Here is a 15,320-nt window from a genome sequence, read left to right on the forward strand (position 1 = left end):
TCACAACCAAATACCTGCGTAGAACAGGTTATTTCCAGATGTGTAATGAAAAAAAAGGGCAGTGTTTAATGTAGGTGATAGAAATCTCAACTGTGAGCTGCAGAGCTGGCAAAAGCGCACCTTTGGGGACGGCTTATTGCATTTTATGCTAATTATGCACTTAACTGGGCAACTGTGGAACATCCTGGATCAAGGATTCTTGTGGAGGGTGTCCTGCCAATGAGGACTGCTAGCTGATCAGAGGCCAACAGCTCTTCACTGCTTGGAGATCCCACCAGGTCCAGGATTGCCAAAGGGCACAGGCGGCTGGTGAGTGATGGCAAATGGGGATGGTGGAATGGGGTCATGTGGGAGGGGCCAGCAACCAGGGCAGAGGGTGGTCTCAGTAGGTCACTTTCTTCTCGATGACTGGTCCCTCTATTAGGCAATGAGTACATTTGAACGAGATTCACCCCAACCCCAGAAGTGGGCATTTTGGATGGTAAATACCCTACCACAGAGACCAGCTTGGAGGAAATAAAATAAGGGTCACTTCAACCATGTGGAGGGTTTTGGAATGAGATGGAGACATTGGTGGAATTGGCAGACAAGTGCCAAATTATATTTGATGCGGAGAAATGTGAAATGATTCACATTGGTAGGAAGAACATGGAGAGACAATATAACAGTTGTGGGCAATGTGTGGCCAGGGGGCCACATGCGGCCCATCAGGGTTTTGCGTGGAGACCACACTGTTGTCCACACACAGAGTTGCTACATTCCACTGGTTTCCATCCGCATAGCTTTTTTCCGATTGGTATGACTGAAGTAATACGCATGTAAAACAAGGGCATGTGAATCCATAGAATCCCTAGAGTGCAGAAGGCTATTCAGCCCATCGGGTCACCACTGACCATCTGAAAGAACATCTTACCGAAGCCCATTCCCCCACCCTATCCCCGTAACCCTGTAACCCAACCTAACCTGCACTAAGGGGCAATTTTAAGAGTGGTCAATCCACCTTATCTGCACATTTTTGGACTGTGGGAGGAAACCGGAGCACCTGGAGGAAACCCACATGGGCACGGGGAGAATGTGCAAACTCCACATAGTCACCAAAGGCCGAAATTGAATCCCAGTCCCTGGTGCTGTGAGGCAGCAGTGCTAACCAGCGTGCCACCCATAGTGAGATATGTGCTGACTGCACTCACACTAAACCGTGTGGTCCCTCGTGTTCAGTCAAGCATAAAATGCCTTTTGTTTTTACCACTTGAAGTTGACGATAGTTCTATTAAGATATGAATGATTAAGCATTTTCTATAACTTGTTATGAAATATTTAACATGTATTAAATGTGTTCAATCATATTCAAGGATGTCTTGTTAAAGTTGTACAAGGCATTAGTAAGGCCACACTTGGAATACTGTGTACAATTCTGGTCACCCGATTATAGAAAGGATATTATTAAACTAGAAAGAATGCAGAAAAGATTTAATGGGATGCGACTGGGACTTGTTGGTTTGAGTTATAAGGAGAGGCTGGATAGACTCAGACTTTTTACTCTGGCGCGTAGGAGGCTTAGGGGTGAGGGGTGTAGATAAGGTAGATAGTCAACATCTTTACCCAAAGGTAGGGGCGTCTAAAACGAGAGGGCATAGGTTTAAGGTAAAAGCAGAGCGATACAAAAGGGTTCAGAGGGACAAATTTTTTCCACAGAGAGGATGGTGAGTGTCTGGAATGAGCTGTCAGAGGCAGTAGTAGAGGCGGGTACAATTTTGTCTTTTAAAAAGCATTTGGAAGGGCAGCACGGTGGCCTAGTGGTTAGCACAGCAGCCTCACGGCGCTGAGGTCCCAGGTTCGATCCCGGCTCTGGGTCACTGTCCGTGTGGAGTTTGCACATTCTCCCTGTGTCTGCGTGGGTTTCACCCCCACAACCCAAAAAAATGTGCAGAGTAGGTGGATTGGCCACGCTATATTGACCCTTAATTGGAAAAAATAATTGGGTATTCTAAATTTATTTTAAAAAAGCATTTGGACAGTTATATGGAAAAGATGGGGTATGGGCCATATTGGGGCAATTGGGACTAGCTTCGTGGTAGAAACTGGGTGGTATGGGCACGTTGGGCCAAAGGACCTGTTTTCATGCTGTAAACTTCAATGACTCCATCATTGTTAGTGAACATGCCCAATTTCAATTTTATAGCCACTGAGATGAAGAAGGACCACACAGTGGCCCACTCATTAGCCTAGGTTGCTCATCTCTGCAATATAAAATAAAGGATACAATTCTAAAGGGGGTACAGGAGCAGAGAGACCTGGGTGTATATGTACATAAATCACTAAAGGTGACAGGACAGATTGGGAGAGCAGTCAGTAAAACGCACAGCATCCAGGCTTTATTAATAAAGGCATACAAAAGCAAGGAAATTATATTAAACCTGTATGGAACACTGATTCCGCCTCAACTGGAGCATTTTGCCCAGTTCTGGACCTCAAAATATTTGAAAGATACAGGCGGGATTCTCCCTTTTGGGGACTAAGTCCCTACGCCCGCTGGAAAACGGGCGAGAATCACCCCGGACTTTTTCCTTGAATGTTCGGAGTGATTTCCCATTTTCCAGGGGGCTAGCAGGGTCCCGGTGTGTGTCCCACAGCTGGCCAGCGGGGCCCTACTGTCCAGACTGCGGGCCGCGCATGCGCATGGCAGCTGCAAGCGGGTCTGCGCATATGCGCGGCGTACCACTTCAGTGCAGGCATCGCCAACATGGTGGACCCACACATTGGGCCTGCGCGGAGTAAGATTGGTCCCCCCCAGATCACGATGGCCCGCCGATCGGTGGCCCCTGATCACGGGCCTGGCCATCGCTGAGTCAGATTTCCCCCGCTTCCCCCACTAGGACTGCCACTGCGGGTCCGAGCTCACACCGGCGGGAATTTGGCCAGTCGACCGTGGAGAATCGCTGCGCAGTGGCCTCTTCCAACGGCCCCTGACCGGTGCCGTGTCAACCGCGCATGCGCGACTGGTGGGTCCGCGAAGAAACGCGGAAGCACCAGATTTCCAGTGTGAACAGCTATTCTCCTTCCCTGTGCCAGGCGCGATTCCAGTGCGGAGGGTCGGAGAATCCCGCCCATGATGTGCAAAACAAATTCAAAGAAATGGTTGCAGAGATGGGGAACTTCAGATACACAGGCAGTTTGGAGAGATGGAATTGTTTTCCATGGGGAAGGAATGGTTGAAGGGGATTTGATGGAGGTCTACAAAATCATGAGGGGTCTGAACAGAGTATATTGGGCCAAACTGTTCCCACTAATGGAAGGAACGGGAATAAGAGGGCACAGGTTGAAGGTAATTGGCAAAAAAAGTAATGGAGAGTGGAGACTCTGGAATGCACTGCCTGAGAGTGTGCTGGAGGTAGGTTCAGTCAAAATATTCAAGAAGGAATTGGATTATTATCTGAAAAGAAAGAATGGCTTTGGGCTAAGTTATTCTTTCAAGAGCTATTGATGATTTCCAATGCAATCTGGCAAGATTCCACGTCCTCGGGTCAGGAAAGGAAAAATACTGAGCTTCAATGTCAGTCAGGTCCAACGACTGCTTCAAAGCAACATACCTCTTGGCCTGAGGTGGAAAATTATGATATTGTGAGTTAGTTTTCCAGGGCCAGCCTAACTTGAAAGGAAATTAAGCAAAAGTAATATTTTGTTTGCCGTTTGGCAAACTGAGGCATGATTTTGCTATTCTATTTTTTTTGTAAAATATTTTTATTCTCCAGTTTCACATTTTCTTCAGAATTTACACCCCACGAACAAGCAGAAAACGATAACAAATACAAAGTCAATCCCCTTACCAACAACGATCCCATCCTCCCATGGAGGCCCATGCCAATATAAGCATCAAATACAACAAACCCTCCCTCGGTGGGAAAAATAAAGGAAAATAAAAAGAAAAGGGAATCACGAATCGCCTATGGTCACCATTGCCCTATAGAGCCCCCCCACCCCGCCCCCACCCCAACATTCAATGCCATCCAATCCCCGAAAGAGTACCATAAATGACAACCATGAATTGTAAAACCCCCCTCCCCGACTCCTCCCCTCCACTTCCTCTTATAAAACTCCTCCCCCCAACCTCTGTTCCTTCCCCCCCAACTTTCCAACCCGGCTAGACTCATCGGAACGTGTTCTGCCAGGCTCCGATGGTCACAGCCCCTACCCCCACCTCACTCCCGTTCACTGGCCGACTTAAACCGGCCAGCGTGGAGGCCCCCGCCCTGGTCTCCTTCCACCTTGCCCGGTCCCAGGAAAACCAAGAAATCCCCTTTAGCACACAAACCCCTCGTACACACCCAAGTCCCAAAGAACCATCATTGCAAGTGAAAGTCCCATCTCTTCCCTTGTCCAAATATATATAATGTTGGCTCATTTAGTACATACACCAGCACGCAGTGAAAAAATACAATTAATTGAGGCTACAACGGTACATGACCATTTCTCAATTCAGCCACAGTCCTTCTGCCTTCGGAAACTCCTCCGCTGCTTCCGCCGTCGCAAAATAAAAGTCCTTGGATTTGTAGGTCACCCTCAACTTAGCTGGGTATACTATGCCGCACTGCACCTTACTGATGTACAGCGCCTTCTTCACCCAGCTGAAGGCAGCCCGCCTCCTCGCCAGCTCCACCGTAAAGTCCTGATAAATGCATATACCAGCTCCATCCCACTGCACCACCCACTTCTACTTTGCCCAGCACAGGACATTCTCCTTCACACTGTACCTACGAAAACACAGAGTCACTACTCTTGGCAGCTCACTCTCCTTTGGTACAGGCCTCCACGACGAATGAGCCCAGTCCAGTTCATATTGGGAGGGATCATCCTCCTCCCCGAATAGCTTCGCCAACGGCGTGGCAAAATACTCAGTTGTGAAGATCCCGCGTGTTAAGAGACTGTTCTTAGAGCGCAGTCGGGGGAGCGGGGGGGGAAGAGGCGTGGAAGCAGTTGGAGGAGGCGTCTTGCAGGGATATTAGCCTGGGGGCATTGATAACGGCACTGCTGCTGCTCTTGCTGACACGCTACACTACGAGCCCGGTGGTGATGGCAACATTGAGGATTTGGGGTCAGTGGAGACGGCACAGGGGGGAGGTGGGGGCCTCAGTTTGGACGCCAATACGGAACAATCACAGGTTCGTTCCAGGTAGAATAGACGGTGGTTTCCTAAGCTGGCACAGAGCGGGTATCAAAAGGATGGGGGACTTGTTTATTGACGGGACTTTTGCTAGCCTAAGGGTGCTGGAAGAGAAATTTAGGTTTCACCCAGGGAATACCTTTAGGTACCTGCAGGTCCGGGCTTTCGTGAGCAAGCAGGTGGGGAAATTTCCACTGCTACCGGCCCGGAGGATACAGGACAGGGTGGTCTCGGGCGTGTGGGTAGGGGACGGGAAGGTATCGGACATATACCAGCAGCTGCAGGAGGCGCAGGAGGCCTCAGTGGAAGAGCTGAAGGGCAGGTGGGAGAAGGAGCTGGGTGAGGAGCTGGATGAGGGCCTGTGGGCAGACGCCCATGGCAGGGTCAGTTCCTCCTCATCTTGTGCCAGGCTTAGCCTGGTTCAGTTTAAGGTGGTGCACCGGGCGCATATGACAGGGGCGAGAATGAGCAAGTTCTTTGGGGTGGAGGACAGGTGTGTGAGGTGTTCAGGGAGCCCAGCAAACCATGTCCATATGTTTTGGGCATGCCCGGCACTTACAGAATTTTGGAGAGGCTTTGCAAAACCTATGTCAAAGGTCTTGGACACTCGGGTAATACCGAGCTGGGGGATAGCGATATTTGGGGTGTCAGAAGATCCGGGAGTGCAGGAGTCGAAAGAGGCTGAAGTCTTGGCCTTTGCCTCCTTGGTAGCCCGGAGACGGCTCTTGTTAATGTGGAGGGATGCAAAGCCCCCAAGTGTAGAGACTTGAGTCAGTGACATGGCTGGGTTTCTAAGTTTGGAAAGGATAAAGTTTGCCTTAAGAGGGTCCTTGCAGGGGTTCTCCAGGCGGTGGCAACCGTTCCTTGACTTTCGCGCCGAACGTTAAGTGGAGGTCAGCAGCAGCAGCAAACCAGAGGGGCCCACCTTGCTTTGTTAAGTTGTTAATTCGTTTTTCTTTAGTATTACTATTATGTTTTGTGTTGTTTTCTTTCTGTAGTGGTTTGTAAAATTTTGTAAACATTTTGAATAAAAACAAAAAAAAAAGTAGAGCTGCTGCAGCCATTGTGTGTTTTCCCGCCAGCCCATTTCGTATAGGCCCAGACAGGCCTCCACTCCGAACTTGAACAGTTCAATGCTGGTACCGATGACTGGATCCAGTACATCGAGCGGGTACAGTATTTTTATCGGTCTAACACAATTGTTGGGGATGAGCGACAAACCGTTATCCTACTGACCGCAGACATGGGGACCCACCTATGCCCTCATCAAAAGCCTCACCCATCCGGTCAGGCCGGACTCCAAGTAATTTGTCGCATTGGTGGCCCTGGTTGAGGCACATCTTAACCCAGAGCCCCCCAAAATGGTCCACTGATTCCATTTCCACATGGCCTCACAGGCCCAAGGGGAATCAAATGGCAACTTTTTGGTGCACTTAAGGACTCTCACTGCCTCATGTGAGTTCGGGGCCGCACTGTCCGCATCACTACGAGACAGTTTTGTCTGTGGACTTTGAGACGGCAACACCCAGTGGGTGGTAGACATCGCCATTTCCCAGGAGAATGCGGAGTGCGGGGGTCCAAGAGTTGCAAGACCTGGCGGTCCTGAATCTCTGTCACCAAAGCAACTGCCGACTGGCTGCACCCAGGCCCAAAAGACACGCGTTTCACAGAGCCGTACCGACTGTGGAACCCAAGGCCGTCACTATGACAAGGTGACTGTGAACTGGGTTTATTGTCTTGACTGTTACCGGTCCCTCGCATCAAGGGCCTGCACGCCACACTCAGCGGGGGCAGGAAGGATGGAGGGGGAAGTTCAGAAGACTCGACATGAGCCATGTTTATCTACAACTGGTCCTGGACCCATGCTCTCGGAGGTTTGTCACAGTCAACACCCATGGAGGATTGTACGAATACACCCGGCTGGCGTTCAGGGTTTCATCGGCCTGTGCGATTTTCCAGCGCGTGATAGAAAACATCCTGTGGGGCCTATCCAATGTGGCCCTGTACCTAGAAGATATACTCATTACCAGGACTCAGACAAAGAACATTTGAAGAGCCTGGGCGAAGTCCTCCGGTGTTTTGAACAGGCCGGCGTGCGCCTTCGCAGAGAGAAGTGCGTTTTTAACGCCCTCAGCATCACCTATTTAGGGTACCGAATAGACAGGCATGGTCTTCACCCGGTGGAAGATAAAGTGCAGGCCATCCGGCAGGCTCTCACCCATCAAGGTCCGACCTAGCTCCGCTCTTTCTTAGGGCTCATAAATTACTAAAGGAAATTCACCCACAAATTAGCCAAACTGCTTAGCCTGATGCACCAATTGTTGAAGAAAGAACACCATTGGGAATGGGCTCCCCCGCACCAGAAGGCTTTGCAAAAGGTCAAACATTGGTTGCCATCCGATAAGCTGCTGACACACTTCCACTCAAAAAAAACACTTCTCCTAACTTGCAATGCTTCCCCTTATGCATGGGGGAAGTTCTCGGACACCGAATGCCCGACGGATTGGTGTGGCAGATATCTTTTGCGTCTCGCACATTTGCCGACTTTGAGTGGAACAATGGCCAAATTGAAAAGGAGGGCCTGGATGCTGTGTTTGGCATGAGGAGGTTCCACCAATACGTCTACGGCCACGCATTCATGGTTTATACAGACCCCAAGCCCCTGCTTGGGCTATTCAAAGAAGATCGAGTGATTCCCCCTATCGCGTCCACCAGGGTCCAACGGTGGGCGTTACTCTTAGCGGCATACAAATATACACTGGAACACTGCCCGGGCATGTGGATCCCACATGCCGATGCAGTGAGCCACCTGCCCTTCTCCACGACATTATGTCTTCTGACTCCAGAATGGTGATGCAGACCTCTGAGATCTCGAACACTGCCTCCGTAGTTCAGCCGCCTCCGAACAATCATCCGCCATGTCGTTCCTGCCGCAGACAGTGTTCACCTGTGAGGTATATGCTGGCTGATCTGCCGTATAAGCTCCATGCTGACTTACCAGAGCCAATGTCCTCCGCCTGCTCCTCCTTCTCCACCCCATCGCTCATCGAGCGGGTCTTCAGAATTTGGGGTGGAGGAATGTAATATCCTGCACAGGACCTAAGGGGTAGGAATGCTTGACTTCCCCGTGCTCCTTGCGTAGTATGAGCTCACCCACTAGGGGTGGAGTATCTCAATTGCCCAGTGTATATAAGTTTGGCCAGTAAGGCAGGGACCAAGCAGTAACCCGGAAGGGGTCTACAAGGTAGTGTATATATCGTTTCTGTGGACTCCCTGTGCTCTTATTAAGGAGAAAATGTAAAGTCACCATTGTGCAGAATATTCTATTCCATTGGCTGCTGATATCAAGTCAACATGAGCGAGCGCAGTCTGCCATGTGGCTGTGTTATATTTAATTATCACCGTGTCACTGGGAAACCCCCATTTCTCCATCATCAATGGCCAAGCATTGCAAGATGTGGCTTACCTCCAGCTCCTCTTCCTTTGTACAGTCAATGTGGTGATGACTGGAGGGCCATCTCTGATTCTCTGTCTCTCCTGCTGCATTGCACCTTCTTCTGCACGGTCAGAAAGAAAAGAAAAATAAGTGAGAATTGAAACGCCTTAGAAAGATGAAAGGACAGCATTTGTGGAGATAAAAGCAAATTACTGCAGATGCTGGAATCTGAAACAAAAACAGAAAATACTGGACAATCTCAGCAGGTCTGACAGCATCTGTGGAGAGAGAAGGGAGCTAACATTTCGTGACTGGATGATTCTTTATCAAAGCTGGAGAGAACTGGAAATAGGGTCAGATTCATACTGTGGTGCGGGGGACCCCATTCCCAATGGTGTTCTTTCTTCAACAATTGGTGCATCAGGCTAAGCAGTTTGGCTAATTGATGGGTGAATTTCCCTTAGTAATTTATGAGCCCTAAGATTCACATGGAGCAGTGGAGCTAGCTTGGGGCCAGCGATAGGTGGAGATAGACAAAGATGTTGTGGACAAAAAGACAAAAGGAATGTAAATGGGGATGATTAAAGGCTAAGAAGGGTGCTGATAGTGACACATGATGTGGAGATGCCGGCGTTGGACTGGGGTGAGCACAGTAAGAAGTCTTACAACACCAGGTTAAAGTCCAACATGTTTTTTCAAACACTAGCTTTCGGAGCACTGCTCCTTCCTGGGATCTCCAGTATCTCCACCTGAGGAAGGAGCAGCGCTCCAAAAGCTAGTGTTTGAAACAAACATGTTGGACTTAACCTGGGATAGTGACACATGAAGAGATTAGAATGTGTGAATGGCAGATCAAACGTGAGCAGTGTGTCAAAGGGCAACTAGGAATGGAGAACAGACGGCCCAAGTGGGATGGGGGCATTTGTGGAGCGTCACTGGGGATGGGTGTGACATTAATAAGATGAGAGTCAGTGATGGCTGATCAGATGGGGATGTGAGAGAAAGGAATGTGTGCATCTGCAATGTTTGTTGGTCTGAGGAATTAAATACAGGGATAGGCTGCGGAAAGCAGATTGTGGGGTTTACACTTGAATGTGCCTTGTCATTGACCTTTCCTGCCCTGATCAGGTCATTAAACCTCCCGTGGCATTCCATCCAGGAACGAGGCACCACACTACTGCTACTGACCTCCACTGCAACTTGCATGCTTCATCCTTCTGTCTGCAGATAAAATAATCTCCTCGTGGGCCCCTTTTGGACCACAGGATGAAGTAATGCAGCTTTTACAGGTTGACAACTGAAGTTAAAGCCACTTTAAAGACTCCAAGAATTCTTCCACACCAACCTTTGCATGGTCTCTTTAAATAATGGAGCTGAATCAGATTGTTGCTGTTGGAGGGCATCATGCACTCCTGCTCTGATGGTTGGGAAACATGAAAGTTGGGTGCAAATACCGAGGTTAAGTTAGAAAGCAATTGACAAATGCGCTGCTGAAATTTCCAATGCAGTAGTGTTCCCAAAGAATCAAGCTGACACTTATTAATCACTCACTACAATGTTCTCCACTGTATCACACATTCACTGATGCCCACTTGTATTACGTCTTTCAGTGCGACTTTATTAATACTCTCTCATTGTGACTCCTTAGAATGCTCTCTCAGTGAGTTTTTATATCACTATAACCCACTGTAACATATTCCCCACTGTAATTCTCTGTGTTACACACTTCCTAACAGTGAATTATCATATAATAATAATCTTTATTAGTGTCACAAATATCAGCCATGGCGGAGCAGACCCGATGGGCCGAGTGGCCTATTTCTGATCCTTGGTCTTGTGGTCTAAGTAGGCTAACATTAACACTGCAATGATGTTACTGTGAAAATCCCAGCACCTGTTCGGGTACAGAGAGGGAGAATTCAGAATATCCAATTCACCTAACAAGCGCGTCTTTCAGGACTTGTGGGAGGAAACCGGAGCACCCGGAGGAAACCAACATAGACACGGGGAGAACGTGAGACTCTGCACAGACAGTGACCCAAGCCGGGAATTGAACCTGGAACCCTGGCGCTGTGAAGCCACAGTGCTAACCACTATGTTACCATGCCGCCCATATCATAAACTGATTACCTGCCCCAGGACACTGTCTGTGTGGAGTTTGCACATTCTCCCCGTGCCTGTGTGGGTTTCACCCCCACAACCCAAAGATGTGCAGGTTAGGTTGTTTGGCCACGCTAAATTGACCCTTAATTGGAAAAAAATAATTGGGTACTTTAAATTTCTAAAAAAAAATATATTGCAGGTTATATTACACAAGGTGAAGCAAATTACATTGCAAATAATAATGTATGATTGATTATGATACATAAGAGGTACTCATTATTATTTTATCCACGGACAACCTGCACCTCTCTCACAGACCACGGGTTGGGAACCACTGATCAATAGCATTCCCTGACTGTGGGTGAGGTTTGAACTCATTCAAGAGCTATTCACTTGTGTCGAGTTAAAATCAAGCCCTGTATTTCTATATACACTTCACACTGTGAGCGCTACATAATACAACCCTCACTGCAACTCCATATAAAACCACTCTCTCGCTGTGAGTCATCATATAACAGAGAGGGGTGTTTCTATCTATTTTAAATGACTGCCATTAAAAAGGGGTGTTAGGTCTAAGCCAGTTTCATTGATTTACAAATAAAGATTTATAGTAAATTGAAAAATAATACATTGAATCATTAAGTTTTATTGTTACCCTGTTGATATTGATGACTTGTTTCAGTTCCTTCCTTGAACTGGTTAAGTACTGAGGCAGTAATTCTGGCCAGGTATTCATGATATCGTGGAGGTAATAGCATTCAAAAAGCTCCATACATGAATAATGAATACAAATTGATCCCTAATCGCCTTTCCACTCTGAATTCCAATATGATTCAACTCTGTGGACCACCTTATGCAAAAGACATCTAATCATCCCTAATTATGTCAACTGATTGCCCAGTTGACCAAGAAGCAAGGCATTCCATGCTTTTGGAATGTGGGAAAACCTAACAAGCCCAGCATTTATTCCCCATTCAGTTTAACACAACTGAGCAATTTGCTAGGGTTTAAGAATCAACCACATTGGTTTAGTACTGGATGCATATATAAAAAGTTTCAATTTACATAGCACCTTTCATGACCTCAGGATGTCACAAAGTGATGTACAGCCAATGAAGGTCTTTTGAAGTGTCATTGTTGTAACAAAGGCCAGACCAGGTCAGGCAAACAGCTTTCCTTGCCTAAATGCCATTCATGAACCAATCGAGGTTTTAATAGAACAGCAGCTTCAAGGTCACTTTTACTGACACTGATTTCTTATTTCCAAATTTTTAAAATCTTAATTCAAATTGTCAGGTTACCATTGTTATATGTAAACCCATGTCTCCAATTTATAATCCGGTAACATAACCACTTACACAATCATTCGCTTTTGTGATTGAAATGTGGCAATATGGAAAAAGGTCACCCATTCTGGAGTCATTCCAGACATCACAGAATAACTACTCCCATTTTCTTCAAAGTAACAATTGAACGTGCAAAAAAGAGTCCAGTTTCGTTTGCATATTGTTGCTCTTTTTGGCCTTGGCGAGGAACACCCCGCCGAGGATGCACTTACCTCACTTCCTGTTCTGACGTGCTAAGCTTATAAGTGCAGGAAAAGATCAGGGTGCCATTTTTAAATGCTGTCCTGATTTTGCGACCCCCTCAGACACCCCACCGCTGCCCCCGGACCCCCCCACAGCCCCAACGTATCTCCTTGGTGGTCCTCAAGCTCCCCTCACCCGTCCGCTTAAGGACAGGGCACCCCTGGACCCGATCCCTGGCACGGGCAACCTGGCACCTTGGCTCTGCCATTCAGGCAATGCCACCTGGCCACCCTGGCAATGCCAAGGTGACACTGCCAAGGTGCCAGGCTGGCTGTGCTAAGATGCTGGGTGCCAGCATGAGTGCCAGGGTACCACCCTGCTCAGAGACTGACTGCCTGGGGGCCTCCGATGGTCTGGGTGACCCCCCCCCCCCCCCCAGATGCTGCTATGCCTGGTCCACGTTTCTATGGACCAGTGTTAAATGAAGCCATGGCAAGGTCTCCCAGGCACTAGTGTTAGCTCCCGGGCCCTGGGAGATCCCTGGCACATACATATTTAAATTAGCCAAATGGCTCACTTAAACATGTTAATCTGGATTTTACCCGGCAAGGACGAGATTCAGATCGCAATGTCTCATGAGATTTCATTCGTTTCCGTGAGGCGTTTCGAGCATCAAAAATCTCACGAGAGGCCTCTTGCGAGATTTAACAGCCTCGTCTCATCACCGAGTTGGGCATGACGATGCCATTCGCTCGCGCCTGGATTCCTTCCTGGATTCCAAACAGATTACTGTCTTGCAATTTAGGAGGTAACAATAGAACAATTGATTCACTTTTCCCAGATATTGGAGATTAAATTGGTTAGCCACCAAAATCATTCTGCACACCCTGGTTGAATGGAATGTAAGTAGCACAACAAATTTGTACTGCCTGCCAGTTGTAATAATTTCAGCGCACAGTCAGCATTCCTGTGCTGTTTACTGGCCCCACAAACTATTGCACTAACTTGCACTACTTAAAGCTAGCCAGTATTTCCCAAAGGGGGAGGTGCATTGGGACCAGACCAGGTGCCGGGAGTCATTCTACAACTGAATTTGACCTAGAAAGGAGAGAAGAAAAACTGACCCTGGGAAGGAAGGTGGATCTTCTGGTTTTTAGATGTTACACCAAAGGTCTTGTTAGAGGAGGTGTAAAAAGAGATCTCCTGATGCACCAGTAGTCTTAGCCATTACTAAATTCACATGCCCATCACTCACCTACAATAATCCCTATCAATCGGGGTCACACTTAAATAAAAGCAAAATGTTGTGGGTGCTGTAAATCTGAACCTTGGCAGTGCCAACCTGGTAGCCTGGCAGTGCCCCTGCCAGTGACACCGGGGCACCTTGACAGTGCCAGGCTGGCACTACCAGGTGCCAAGCTGGCGGTGCTCGTGTATCCAGGTGCCACCAGCAGTGCCAGGGTACCACCCTGCCAAAGGACAAGCACCTGGGGGCCTCCGATCTCCTGGGAGACCCCAACAAGTGGCATTCGGTCTGGTCAATGTTTGTGGGGACCAGTACTGAACAGCGCTCACCCAAGTTCTCCGAGGCGAAGGGGATAAATCCCAATGCCTCGGGTGTTTCGAGAAATTCATATTAAAGTTAGAGCAGCTGTCTCGCTCTAATATGCAGATTTGCCAAAAAGTGATCCCTCCCACAATGGGAGGGATTCACGTCACAACGTCTTGCGGAATCGCTGTAGATCTTGCAAGGCATTGCGTGTTGGGTTGACCTCGGGAAAGGGATCTCCCGGCTTCTATTGGCTGCATCGCACCGCGTGCCCTATGTTCTCCTACCAGAGGCAAATCGGCTCTGATTTGCGCTTGGAGCTACGCCCAGAGGTGATTCACTGTCCCTTGCCGTGCAAATTTATGTATGGGGGGATTGCAAGGGATTTTCTTGCAAATCCCTCTAACGGGCCACCATTTTGAGTGAGTGTGCCAATAGCGAGGTCCGGCAGCTGCTCCCCCCCCCCCCCCCCCTGGCAACGCAATTCTGGCCCCCCCACCACCATGGGATTTTCTGGGTCACTCCCATCCCCCTTCCCCACAGTACACATGCATGAGGGTGACCAGATCCACCCACCCCTCTCATCAGTGACCCCCTCCAGAGACCCTCATAACACAGAAAGCCCCACCAGAGTACCTCCATAACAAAGACCCCCCAAAACATTGGCTCCTCATGTCAGAGATTCCCTGCCCACTCCCATAACAGAGACCCCTGTGTGAAAGCTAAAGAGCGGTCCAAACAAAAACAGTGACAAAAACCACTGTTCTAAAACTCACTTGTCCCTTATATCTGTTGCTTTAGAGAAAGCAGCAGCTGTAAATTCCTGGAAAATAAAAGTCACATCACCCCCTCAGATACTTTGATTATCAAGGCTTTTCTTCACATCAATGACAAATAAAGTTTACTAAGCTGTGATTGACAGCTTCCACATAGCTGGATGTCGTTGGATTGTTTAATTTCATTTCCCGTCACACTTGAATGGATCCCAAGAACCCTACTGTGAAACTAACCACAATGTTTATGGACATCTAGTTATGATTGACAGATTTCGACCACAAAAAAGCAGTTAAGTGCTTTCACTTCCTCATTTTCTCAACAGAAAGCACTTAATTGTTTTTGAGGGATTATACATGTACAGTAATAATTATCTTTATTATTGTCACAAGTAGGCTTACGTTAACACTGCAATTAAGTTAGTGTGAAAAGCCCCTAGTCGCCACACCCCGACGCCAGTTCGGGTACATTGAGGGAGAATTCAGAATTTTCAATTCACCTAACAGCACGTCTTTCAGGACTTGTGGGAGGAAACCGCAGCACCCGGAGGAAACCCACGCAGACACGGGGAGAATGAGCAGACTCTGCACAGACAGTGACCCAAGACGGGAATCGAACTCAGGACCCTGGCGCTATGAAGCAACAGTGCTAACCACTGTGCTACCAGTAGCCTACATTGCAACATTACCACCACCAACTTCTGCTTTAGAGACTGGCTCCCAGGTACTATCGCACACCTTCGAATGGTATACATCGGGGCTTTTCACA

General features: G+C 48.2%; 1 long non-coding RNA gene across 1 annotated transcript in view; it reads right to left on the reverse strand.

The window, feature by feature from the left end:
• Positions 1-15,320, reverse strand: part of LOC119978557 — a 120,500-nt gene that overhangs the window by 42,211 nt on the left and 62,969 nt on the right. The window contains exon 2 of the long non-coding RNA XR_005463487.1: positions 8,628-8,718. This is a non-coding gene — a long non-coding RNA (uncharacterized LOC119978557). The remainder of the gene's footprint in view (positions 1-8,627; positions 8,719-15,320) is intronic.

Source organism: Scyliorhinus canicula, chromosome 15 (genome assembly GCF_902713615.1).
Source record: "Scyliorhinus canicula chromosome 15, sScyCan1.1, whole genome shotgun sequence".
In the NCBI taxonomy this organism is placed as follows: Eukaryota; Metazoa; Chordata; class Chondrichthyes; order Carcharhiniformes; family Scyliorhinidae; genus Scyliorhinus; species Scyliorhinus canicula.